Consider the following 14543-nt stretch of genomic DNA (forward strand, 5'->3'; position numbering starts at 1 on the left):
GGAGGAGTCAGTCAGTGTATTCTGGACTGAACAGAAGTCCGTCTTAGACAGCAGACAATCAGATTCATCAACTTGGTATTTTAATACGGTCAAGTCTATAATTATGAAGACCGTGGAGGAGTGGCAAAAATAGCTGGTTCAGGACCATGTGTCTCTAGACATGAGTCTCTTCACTAATTATTTAGCACAGGGCAAAGTGTCTCTCCACAAACGGAAGGTAACCTTGTCACTAACTGGTGAGATCACGGCCATGTGTCACTACACAAATTAAAGTTAACCTCATCACTAACTGTTTTGCTCAGAGCTATGCTCTCTCCAAAACAGGAAGGTAACCTCATCACTAAGAGGTAAGCTCAAAAACATTTGTCTTTCCACAAGTCAGCAATTAGGAAATTTTATTATCTTCATAACCTTTTCTTATGTAATTCAGTACCAAATTAACATGGCAAACCTTTTAGACATTTAAGTTGCTGCATGATATTTGTAGACTGCTGAAATGAGAGTCAGGACAAGATAGCACCAGAGGTTAGATATAAAAAGTGGGAAGCAGTAGATACAGTAAGACCCGGTCGAATGAATCCTTCAGAAGCATCTAAAACATACGATAAACAACGGACTAAACTACGTGGACAATGGATTATCCTCGGCCTTGTATACCAAGGAAAAAGTATACACACAAAAGGCTTGCTGCTTTGCTGGTTGGAGAGTGACCCTGCATGATATATGTTTAGGAAGAATGCTAAATTAATCTCCATCCAAAAATAGAAATATGCATTGTGAAATAATTATTTTGTGTGAAAAGTATTGATAAGCAACATTCTTATTGGTGGTCATATTACAAGACTGTTTTCTAACGTAGCCTACTGTGTCCTGTTACACAAGAATTACTCAGAAACCGGAGAAATTCAACCTCAAAGAGTTGACGTATTTGGGCGTTCCTCAGTTGTGTGCATGGTTCTAATTTGACTAATGAGAGAGTGCACTGGGCAGTTCTCAGGAATGAAATGAATATTTCTTGCCACTGGTTGTGAATGTCAGGATAACACAGCGCCAGATGGAAAATGAGTGGGAAGCAGTCAACGCATCACGTAACAGACGAGGAGACTCTCACTATCCACAAAATCAAATAAGCCTTTCAGACTTCATAGTTTCCATCAATAATCTGGTTTAAAGTCAACCCTTAAGCTATGACTAGCCATTGCAGAGGCTGCCAATACAAGGAAGCGGCTAATAGCACTAACCCGAGCTTAAACAATCATTTCCCACGGATTATCAAAGATCGTTTCACACAGTAACCGAAAAAGGTGTGACAGCAATAAATGAATTAGCAAGTACTCCATTGGCATACCTACAGTTCGAGAAACACTACTGCATTAAAGGTTTGAATATAGGATATACATGTGTGCTGCTCTGTTACGTCACTGATAAAAATAATTCTGAAATAAATTTATATCATTAGATTATTTTTTACCTACTTTTACGAGATAATAAATTCACCTGATGAATTCTGGAAATTTCTTAGGCAACCTGCACAAAATATAAACCTTCTATTGTAGCTATCCATTTTATTAGTTTATATTAATTGTGTTAATGTGTTTCCAGTCAACACAGTACAAGCACTTCACTGACAATGAGCACTAAAATGAAAAGTGGGGAAATGGCGACATTCAGCAAGTGTGACCGCAACACTGGAACAAAGATAATTCACTACCACAATATCTTGTTATGCTTAAAACCATGTGGAAGTTTTATTTGAAAACTATGTTATTTAAGATGTAGGACTACTGAACTGAACGTTTCATTTCTACAGCAAATTATCTGCTTTGGTGTTCACAAATGGAGGAATTTGACTTAACACAACAGAACTGGAAAGTTTAAAATATGACATTCTTTGTGTTATTGCACTATTGAACTGAGCCATAAATATATTGATTAATGAAGCTATGTTAGTTTGGAATTATTATATTGTGTGCAATGTACATAAAAAATAACAATCTTGAATTTGTATATTTATTTTATAATCTTCAATTATGCCTCTTTCTGTGCACCACTCTTGATACAAACATACAAAATTACTGAGAATATCTGCAGGTGATAGTTGCAGATGGCATTTCAGATGATAAAAATGTGAACAAATTATTTGGTGACAGTGAAAGAACGAATACAGCTTTCACCCTTGCTTAAAGGTATAAAACTAAGAAACAATTCTAGGTTCTGTTCAACCCAATCAACACACATCACTTTACAAGTGAACTATTTATTTAGGGACATGTTTCGTCTCTAGTTGAGACTTCATCAGCCATTAAATCACATGGTAAATTACATAACTCAAATTAGACACTCAAAAAATGTTAAAAAATGGAAGAAACCAATATCTTTTTAAGTACTATTTGGGAAATGCAAAATATATAAATATATACTTAAGATGCATTCAATTTTATTTGCGACATGACACTGGAATGAATTCCATTCTAGAGGGACCAGCCATAGGGGGGCCTCAGGATGAGCTAAATACAACTAAATACAACTTTTCATATAAAAGGATTTCTTTCTGTAAAGAAATTTAATCTCTTTTCTTAACCATAAGTGGTTGACCTTGTTTTGAATCGAAAGGTGAAACTAAGATGATATAATTTCTCTTTGGGAAGGTTTTGAGAATTTGGGAATTACTTTGCTTACTAGACATTTCTTTTAAAATACTATGTCTTTTAAAATTTTTGCTAATCTGATTTTGAGATTCATGAACCTATTTAAAACTTCCTTACCCTGGTTGGCTTCATTAGTACAATTCACAAACTTCATTGTGTAGATATTTCTGAAGTGTATTTGTTTAAAACAAATTTGAGCACAATTTACGAACATCACTGTGTAGATCTGTATTGACACAATTAAAACTAAAAAACAATGCTAGGTTTTGGTCCACCCAATCAATACACATCAAGTGAACTATTTATTTAGGAACATATTTCGTCTCTATTTAAGACTTCATCAGCCATAAAATCACGTGGTAGATTACACAGACCTCAAGATACAACTTTTCATTTAAAAAGGATTTCATTCTGTAAAGAAATTTAATCTCTTTTCTTAACCATAAATGGTTGACCTTGTTTTGAATCGAAAGGTTAAACTAAAATGATATATTTTTTCTTCCTAAATAAACAGTTCATTTGTAAAGTGTAGTGTATTGATTGGATGGAACAAAACCTAGCAATGTTTCTTAGTTTTAACTGTGTTAATACAGATCTGCACAGTGATGTTTGTAAAATGTGCTTAAATTTGTTGTAAACAAATACACTTCAGAAATATCTAGCTCTACCAGAGATTTTTTGTAGATAGATTAGAAAAAACTACATGAAGGGTCATTAAATATGATCTAAAAGTTCCTGAATATTTTAGATGAAATTAGCCTATATAATTTTAAGATATTAGTGTTTAAATGTAACAATTTAAAGAAAGGATTAAACTGATGAAAACGGCCAGTTTTCGGATATAAAACATCCACTACTGAACACAACTCTGAATAGGTACTACATATTCCATACTGTGTAGGGTATGTGGTGTACGTACTTTGTTTCTTCTTTGATGTTTGGTACCAGCTGGTTAATTGAACCCGGATCTGTGAATATTTCCTCCTTAATACCTTCGGAAGGCTATAAGTAAAAAATAAGAAAAGTATAATTAAAAGGGAATAAAAATATATATGACTAAACAGCAAATAGCAGAGAAAATGTGTTTCATATTCGCACAATAAGAGTCTAATTAATTTATCTTCCAATGTAAAAATATAAGAATGGAAAGGAACAGTGAAATCAAATTGAATCAAATCAAAATCACTTCATTTTCAAAAGAGATATCTACCGCGATGGCAAATGGTACACAAGAATACATTATTGACAAGCACTAAACTTTAAATTAAGAAAAGAAGACATTTTCCTAAAACACAGTATTATACAATTCACACGAACAATTTTTCTATTAATCACACAGCTCATGCTTAATAAATTTATATTATTTACAAGATTCTACACATAATATCTTCTGTACTTACAAATATAATCAACTGACATATATTATGTGGACTTACTTCAAATAATACTATAAAACTGCTGTAAGATTGAAATATACACTGCATTTATTTATTTCCTTTTTACCCATTTTGGAACGTAACAAGCATAAGGACCTGCTGCATCTTAATCAGAGCTCCTTTCACCACTTCTAGTGATAAGAAAGATATGAACATGAAAATGAACACATAATAGAATAGCAGTAAGCAGGGTAGCAATAGAGAAGGAGGAACACAAAAAGAACAAATACTATCTTCAAATGCTTACCCAATACCATTCCTTGCTTCCTTTTCAGAGAAGGAGGAACACAAAAAGAACAAATACTATCTCCAAATGCTTACCCAATACAATTCCTTGCTTCCTTTTCGGTTTCTGTTGATCCCTATTTCCACATTGACTAGCTATTTTCTTTATCCTCGTATATTCACAATCCCCGGTTCCCACCTTTCCAAATACGACTCGTTGCCTCTTTGTTCATTTCCATAATCCTATTTAGTTTCTTTCCCTAAAGACCTCACTGTAATATACAAGTAAACCCACATCGTTCCTATCACTTTACTAACAAGTGGACAACTACAGAAATATCCATCAAACCTCTCTGCTCAACACATTAAAACCATCAGGCAAAATACAATCAATCAGTCTATCAACCACGAAATCCATCAATCACCACTGATCAGCATTTAGGAAGGTGGCAGACTTGTTTAACAGTTGTTGAAAAAAAAAGATTGTGGAAATTTATGAAACAACTCTCTTGGTAAATTATTTCAATTATTAAATCATCTTCATACAAGCCTATATTTGCCAAAAATTGTCCCTTTGAATTCTAACTTATCTTCATGTTGTGACCTTTCCTACATTTAAAGAATATGACTTAAAATTATTGATAACTAACATCATTCCAAGCCATCTCTCCAATGACATCTGAGAATATATTGCTTAGTCAAACAGCCTGTCTACTTTTTCGAGGTCCTCCCAGTACAAACTTCACAATATTTCCGTAACAAAACTATTTTGTCAGAAATCACCCGCGAGGAATGGAGCTGATTCTGTGGATTACTTCCTGTTCTCTAATCAAGTAATCCTGGTGACGGTCTCATGCTCTAACTGAGGCCTTGCTGGGGATTTATGTTCCCTCTCCTTAACAACCTATAAATTACCTCATAATTTCATTAAGAGATCCATAAATTTTATTTTCAATCTTCTTTCGGTGAATACCTCAATGAAGATCTATCCTTATTTCAAATACCTAGGTATTTACAGAGATCCCCATGAAGAACTTTCACCCCATCAACACAATAATTAAAACAGAAAGGACTCCTATCACACAACCTGACTTTCCACCCCATTTGCCACCTTACCATTGCCCAATGTCACTCTCACAATCCTGTCACGAGCTTTATATATGCCAATCGTGATATACTTGACCTCCAGAATCTAAAATGCCAGCTATAATTTGCTGGAATCCAGAAGATGAGCTGCAGTGGAGTTATGTTTCCTAAACCTGAACTCACTTCTATCGAAACGGTTAGTAATGGTGTATAACATAATCTTGAAGAATCAATACCAAGAGCGTGCATCCAAAACCAGTTTATCAAAATTTTATTTATACGCAGGGTGTCACTACACCAAATCTTAATTCATCTGGTACAGCTGCTGCATACATCCAATTCAGCCTACAGATTTGGTTCTATATCTCAATCAATTGACTATAGTATATGCCCAGAAATATTACCATTTCTAGTTATATATTTTTTTAACTTATTTGCAATGCCATTTTTATTGTAGGTCCATGTGGACATGGAAATTAATTTCAAAGGACTGGGTGAAACTGTTAACTGCGCCAGGTATTGTAAAAGGACATGACCATAACATTCGCGACACGACCAATGCCTCATTAGTGATGGGTGCGATGCCCATTTGCTGGTGAATGGCGATACGCATCGTCTAATGGAGTATACTCATTCCCATGTTATATAATTGGCACTCCATACTGTGTCATTCCACTATTTCAGAAATTAAGCTCAATCGAATTAAGACGAACGCGATTTCTAATAATGAAGTCAGACACAATGAATAAATTATATAAAATCTTAAGGAATTTGAGAGTAACGCAAAGTCGGAATGAATGAGATCGTGATGGCAGTGACCAAGACAAAATTGATATTCGAATTGTTAAAACCAACACTGTTTAAAAATCACAAATGAAAAGCTAACTCAAGGGACTGGACGTGTTCGGAGCAAAAAGCTGCATAAAGCATATAAGATATTAATAACGAGAGAAGAAATCAAGAAAGGAAAGATATTTATAACGTCTAAACAAGAATTTAAGAGTTGAACATATAAAAAGGTTAGATAATACGCGTAATATATTGAAATACGAGACTTACAAATTGATTAGCAGTGGCATATAAAAACTACACAGTTAAGGCCGTGACTATAAACGCAGATATTCGATACATCGCAGCTTAAACGATCAATAACTAGAAAAGCCATTCTATACGAGATAAACTTGAAATGTTAGCGGCCATATTGGAGATCTGATAGCAACTGAGATTATACGAAGCAATATTAAGCGGAATGAAGAAGTTAAATTATGTTAGAAGGCTTTCGAAACGAAACATGTCACGGCTGATTTCATCGATGTATTTCGTCTTTTCAACCGAGTTTATGAAGGAAATCATGGCTTTCTAAGGAGATTTGGGATTGACTATCTGGATGATTCCCAGCTGGACCGACATGGCAGAGATGACCCCCTGGTTCCCGATGACACCACGATGACCGGGCAAGCAGGGTGACCAAGTAACATATATAATTCCGGAAAGCGACGGAAAAACATAAGTTTCATTAATGAAATAGAAGGATCGATAAATGAAAAAAAGGTTAATGTTTTTGTAGTTAAAGGCCAAAGTAATAGATATGTGTTTAGTGTCTTCAGAATGATTTATATGATATTAGGTTCTCGCGAGAGATTTGTATGTGGCGATGATATAAGTCTTCATCACAAATAAAAGAACCCCCAGTTTGGGAATGTAATAAAGTGATAATAATGTTTCAATGGGAGCAAAGAGTTCCAATTAGCCATATCATGTGTGAGGTGTATAAGAGGAATAATTTTAAGATATTCGATACGTAATACCAACTGATATTATGATAAGTAGAGGTTATATGTTACCATAATAAGTTAGGATATATGTTAGATTTGGATATTATGGCCGACTGAAGATATTAAGAAGATATAAGAAGATATAAGAAGATATTAATCCGATACGACGAGTATTTGAAAATAAGGTTATTTAGCGTCATGTCATATATATATATATGCTAACTGTATACTAACTGTATGAAAGAATATGAGGAGATACGAGAAGAAATGAGTTATATGTAGATATTATGATGTTATATGAAGAAAGTGGAGGATATATTGAAGGAATAAGTAATTCTACGACGAAATATGAGATGTAAGTGATGTATTTGAAATGTTAGGAAAGATATATTGACGCACAGTGAGATCATACATGTTCATTACCAATGATAATATATTGTCCGAGAATCCATACCATATGTTAATGACGACGTGCTAACACATACATGAAATGTTATTATAGATTAAGATCATCAAAGAGAATTCTGATAAGATTGATTTCATTACTCACTTGGATGTTTCAACCTGATACTTCTACTCTGAAATCACATTTTTACCAAAATAATGATGGCACACGTAGGTCAACTTGGATAGTTATTACTATATTATATAACAAATCTAATTTAAAATAGATATTACATAGTGTCTTCAAAGATGATTTTCCGCAGCGAAAATACTGCCAATAACACGCATATTAGTTCATTTATTGTATATTTGCGCATATTTGAGAATATTATTACCTTGTTATATACACTGACTGACAGAGCAAATGCAACACCAAGAAGAAGTGGTTCGAAAGGGATGAAAGTTGGGGAAAAAACAGAGACGTCACGGACGAATAATTGATGTTTATTTCAAACCGATATGCAGGTTACACAATGCGCACGGCATCGACTCAGTAGGATGTAGGACCACCGCGAGCGGCGATGCACGCAGAAACACGTCGAGGTACAGAGTCAATAAGAGTGCGGATGGTGTCCTGAGGGATGGTTCTCCATTCTCTGTCAACCATTTGCCACAGTTGGTCGTCCGTACGAGGCTGGGGCAGAGTTTGCAAACGGCGTCCAATGAGATCCCACACGTGTTCGATTGGTGAGAGATCCGGAGAGTACGCTGGCCACGGAAGCATCTGTACACCTCGTAGAGCCTGTTGGGAGATGCGAGCAGTGTGTGGGCGGGCATTATCCTGCTGAAACAGAGCATTGGGCAGCCCCTGAAGGTACGGGAGTGCCTTCGGCCGCAGCACATGCTGCACGTAGCGGTGGGCATTTAACGTGCCTTGAATACGCACTACAGGTGACGTGGAATCATACGCAATAGCGCCCCAAACCATGATGCCGCGTTGTCTAGCGGTAGGGCGCTCCACAGTTACTGCCGGATTTGACTTTTCTCCACGTTGACGCCACACTCGTCTGCGGTGACTATCACTGACAGAACAGAAGCGTGACTCATCGGAGATCACGACGTTCCGCCATTCCCTCATCCAAGTCACTCTAGCCCGGCACCATGCCAGGCGTGCACGTCTATGCTGTGGAGTCAATGGTAGTCTTCTGAGCGGACGCCGGGAGTGCAGGCCTCCTTCAATCAATCGACGGGAAATTGTTCTGGTCGATATTGGAACAGCCAGGGTGTCTTGCACATGCTGAAGAATGGCGGTTGACGTGGCGTGCGGGGCTGCCACCGCTTGGCGGCGGATGCGCCGATCCTCGCGTGCTGACGTCACTCGGGCTGCGCCTGGACCCCTCGCACGTGCCACATGTCCCTGCGCCAACCATCTTCGCCACAGGCGCTGCACCGTGGACACATCCCTATGGGTATCGGCTGCGATTTGACGAAGTGACCAACCTGCCCTTCTCAGCCCGATCACCATACCCCTCGTAAAGTCGTCTGTCTGCTGGAAATGCCTCCGTTGACGGCGGACTGGCATTCTTAGCTATACACGTGTCCTGTGGCACACGACAACACGTTCTACAATGACTGTCGGCTGAGAAATCACGGTACGAAGTGGGCCATTCGCCAACGCCGTGTCCCATTTATCGTTCGCTACGTGCGCAGCACAGCGGCGCATTTCACATCATGAGCATACCTCAGTGACGTCAGTCTACCCTGCAATTGGCATAAAGTTCTGACCACTCCTTCTTGGTATTGCATTTGCTCTGTCAGTCAGTGTGCGTCCAATTATGATTTGCGTTTAATAGTGAATGAATATCAGATATGATGATGGTTAATATTAGAATTAATTTGAAGAGAAGCAGATTTGTGTTGTCGATTGATAAACTAATTTTCCAGAAGCATATGTTGCAGTGCTACAAAATCAAAATAATATTTTCCTAACAAATCTTGTCCTAAGGAAAAATTAACGAAAACTGCTGAATAGAATGATTCTTCAGGTCAATGTAACCAATAACTTCCCAACGAATTTTATCACTTTCTTTATGTATGCTCAATTAAATATAAACAATAACTAATTTCAATTGCGATAACAACACGATCATTGAAAATAATATGAGCCTACATGGTGAATACATTCCAGAAAAACAAATATCAATCAATTTCCAAACGTAGTTCCACAATTTATATTTTTTATCTAAAATGCTAATAGTTGAGATTTATATGATGTGTTATTTGAAGTTTTCTGTTATAGCAAAGTCAACTTAGAGCTAAGTGGTTGGATTATCGGTTCCCTTGCAGTTCAAGGACACGTCAGATGGAGACGTCCATTAATCTTGATGAGAGAAATATTTAAAGTATCAGCGTTGTCTGGATCCCACGTTTAAAATATTCGTGAAGATTGAAATAATGATCCCTGAGATCAGGTCGAGATATCCTTAGGCACCTATTCTGGACGCGGGAAGGGCGTAATACCTTTCTGAATCTGTCAACATGCAACACCGTTCAAAGCAACAGGGCGTAGTCAAATGCAGTATATTCTGGACTTCAGATGCAGTGGCATCTTTCAGACACAGAGTATGCCAGTGACTTCCCTTCATCTCATCCATGCTGCCTCTATCATAATTCGCACTTCTACAACTACCCCACTATCAGTCTATAGGCGAGATCCCAGATACATGAAGCAATTCGGATGGAGCCATTAGATGATTAGATGTTCATTCTAAGGTAGTAATGTGAGAAACAGATATCCCGAACTTCACCTTGATACCAGAGTGTCATTCTTGGTCTACCAGCAAGTGAACAGAGCGGAACAATGGTGTACACACCAACTTCACTAGCCAACGTAATTTTGCGGTAAGATAGAAAATATGTAATTCTTATGGAAATCGCTGCCCTGATTCCGAAAATGATGTTTTTTTTCCTATCATGTTTAGTTTTGACGCAGTTCAGTGTTTTAGTATCTGCATGAATTCGTAAGATGTAATGTTGAGAGATGTTCCCGCGCAACTTTTTTTAGAATACAATTATGTGATTTGATTTGTTATAGTTTGAATTTTATTACAGGTTTATTGCTATCTAAATTTTCATTTTTTAGTTCGGGGTTTCCTGGTAAATGCATGACAAACTCAACCAGATACGCAATGGACCGCGAGGTATGTAGGATTGAAGGTAAGACAGTTGAGCGTTTGCCTTTCATCTTAGAACACTTGAATAAACAGACGTATTTATGATGGACTGATAAAGCAGTTTCCTTTCAAAGGTAACAGTGTTGCTTGAGACGGGCTCCAAGAAGTACTGGTACGTGTTTAGTGCGTCTTGTAGGCCTATCGTGTGCACGGATTTAATTTCAAACTGATCACTAATAAGCGAAGTTGTAGTGTTTTAACACCTTCATGGCTAGTGTTTCAGGGGTGACCAGAAGACAGTGTAAACAAAGTCCTCAAAAGTGTTGTTACATTTGTGGAGTTTGTGTGTTGGAGTCCAAGGTGCGTTTGTAAAGAAACTTTATTTTTCTTACTTCAAATTGAAAGACAAATATTTTGCACCTCATATTGCATGCAATACCTGTGTTGAGGGACTACGTTACTGGTATGAGGGCAAACGAAACTCAATGCCGTTTGCTAGACCCATGTAATGGCGAGAGCAAAATAACCATTATGACGAATGCTATTTTTGTACGACCCATGTTGTCGGTTACAATAAGAAAATTAAAAACAAAATTAAATATCTGAATCTCAAGTCAGCTATTCGACCAGTTCCTCATGGACGTGACTTACGTGTAGCAGTTCATTGCAATCTGACGATGAAGAAGTAGATTTCGAGCCACATCAATATCACACACCTTCAAACAAATTCACGCAATCCAAATTGAATGATCTGATAAGAGACTTAGAGCTAACTCAAGAAAAAAGTGAATTACTTGGTTCAAGATTGCGCGAAAAGAATATGTTGGTACACGGTGTTACATTTTCCTGGTACGGAAATCATGACAAAGAATTCCGAAAGTATTATACTCAAGAAGATGAACTTGTATTTTGTACGGATGTTTCAAATATTCTACGTCAATTGGGAAAGAAGGAGTATGATCCTACTAACTGGCGTGTTTTTATTGACTCTTCCAGAAGAGGTTTAAAGGCTGTTTTGCTTCATAATACAAATGTTCTGGCATCCGTACCACTTGCAAACTCCACAAAAATGTCGGAAACATACGAGACCTTAAAGTTGGTGCTTGAAAAAATTAAATATCACGAGCATGGGTGGCAAACTTGCGGTGAATTGAAGATCATTGGATTGTTGCTGGGACAACAAATGGGCTATATAAAATTTCACTGTTTCCTATGCGAATGGGATAGCAGGGCACGGGATAAACATTGGGATACAGTGAACTGGCCGGAAAGGAAACAACTACAACCAGGATCCAAAAATGTCTTGAATGTAAGTCTCATTGACCGTGAAAAAATTCTATTTCCACCCTTGCGCACCAAATTAGGATTGATGAAACAGTATGTCAAGGCATTAGGTAAAAGTAGCCTATGATTTCCATATTTATCCACTAAATTTCCCTCATTATCAGAAACAAAAATCAAAGAAGGCGTATTTGATGGAGCACAGATTCGTAAACTGATCAGGCATAAAAATTTCACAGACACGATGACCAAAATTGAGAAAGGGCAGGGAATGCATTCAAAAATATAGTGACTAAATTCCTTGGCAACATTAAGGTCCCTCAATACAAAGAAATTGTAAGGAAAATGTTGGTAAAGTTTAAGGAACTCTGTTGTAGTACGAGCCTTAAGATTCATTTCTTAGCTTCGTATGTGGATTATTTCACTCCAAATTTAGGAGCTGTCAGTGAAGAACAAGGTGAAATGTTTCACCAGGATCGCAAAGATACAGAACGAGCTATCAGGGACGCTTGGGATGTGAATATGATGGCCGATTACTGTTGGTCGATTGCACAAGACGACCCTTTAGAGATCATTCAAGAACTTCAAAATCCCGGAAATTCCACGGAAAACGGAAAAAGACGGAGGTGTGAATCTAACCTGCACGTAATGTACAAGTAACAAAACTATGTATGTTTAACCAAGTAATTTTAATTCAAGGTACGGTTATATTAATTTAAAAGCAACTGTACAGCCGAAACTAAATAGGCGCTTTATGCATCAGTTTCACGAACTTCAATATACATTAAAATATAATACAAACCATCTACTTGCTTACAAAGCAACTTTTATGTGTATTTAATGCATGCAAAATATGATTACGTTTTGCAAGCTGAAATTTACATGAATATATCAAATTTAATCAATACTAAGTATCAACAATTTTGCGTAAGAACAAAATAACATTTTGTATAATTGCCACTAAACCAGACGTGATACGCCAAAACAATTTTTTTTCTGGAATTCTGCGTTAAGAAATTCATAAAACCCACCTATTTTCTTTTTTACCGCACAAAAGATCTTTTTTGGCAGACTAGTTTTTCATTGAGAAGCTCTCCGGGACGTTGACAGAGCAGCGTACACAACCTCTGGTGTTCCTGTACACCAACTTGATCCAAATTATAAGCATTTCTGGTACACTATGGTCACGAGTGCAGACCAGATCACACGGTGTGGAACACGGTCGAAAGTCGTTTCAAGGTTAAGGAAGGCAATACACAGTATATGGCTGCTGTTTCGCTCAGTGCTTTTCAATTTGTATTCTGGCAGCGAAAATTGCGTGAGTTGTTCCAGCACCCTTAATGAAGAAGCATTGATTAGCAATAATGCCAACGATTTCACCCAGTCAATAATGACGGGTAACTCGAAGATCTTCTCGTGTGCAATAGGGGACAAACTGGACGGTAATCTGCACATTCTTCTGGATCATATTTTTGCTTAAAATTAGGCACGAGGATGTTTGTAGCCCAGTGATATGGAACAGAGCCACAGTCAACTCCGGCACTGAACAAGCTGGTCAACCAATTGATAATGAGTTCTTTAAATTGCTACAACTTTCAGAAGTTTGCTGGGAGGTCGTGTGGTCAGGGCGCTTTTTGGTTCTTCATACTCTTGACGGCACTCCCGACTTCCTCTGATGTGATGCATAAGATAAGACGTACCATCTGGAACAGGGTGATGTGGGAACTCAATGCAGGAAATCTCTACAAATGTAGTTCTCAACTTTTGAGGATTCCGTATCTAACCTGTAATCACTGGTCATCTTCGCCTCTAATGCAGAGTGCTCAAATTTGGTCAGCCGGAAAATAGTTTTCTTTTGTTTCCAGTGGTGTTCATTTTTTATACCGTCAAAAAATCAAGGACGCCCCTAGTGTTACATTAACTCATTTGTTCCCAAATTATTTTCTTTTTATCTTTTTGATAATTTATTATGCTTTTGCTCACAGGGGATCCCAAAACTGCAGTAATTGTGTTAAAATTATCTTAAGTGTATCATATTAATATGTCTAGATTTTATCACAATCAAATCGAGAGCTAATTTGTGCCTGTGAGTGTTAATGTCCTTCTAATGGTTTGATTATTATTATTATTATTAAATTTTGGTCAGTGTATTTCATTCTATTTTTCCTTGTTCTTGTTATGTGATCTCTAACTGTGCTGTAATTTTGTGTTTTATCCTGTGTTGGTTTATTTATAATTATGGGATCATTCTTCTCGCTGTTTTGGGGTCTAATTTCAATTATGCCTCATACACACATTATGCTGTTCCCAAAGCCCCTCACTTTAAATGTTATAACAATTTCGGTCACCTGTTAAATACTCTGTAAAGTGAAATCTTAATTCAATCCAACTATCATTCAATGTATTAATAATTGTACCTCACCTCCGCTCATTCAAATAAGCGCCTTAATGAACTCCTCTATGGAACAAAAGTTGAAACTGATACTACATGAATTTGGAACTTTAATCACAAGATGTCACTACTGAAATATTAAG

Source organism: Anabrus simplex, chromosome 10, assembly GCF_040414725.1.
Source record: "Anabrus simplex isolate iqAnaSimp1 chromosome 10, ASM4041472v1, whole genome shotgun sequence".
NCBI classification, from domain to species: Eukaryota; Metazoa; Arthropoda; class Insecta; order Orthoptera; family Tettigoniidae; genus Anabrus; species Anabrus simplex.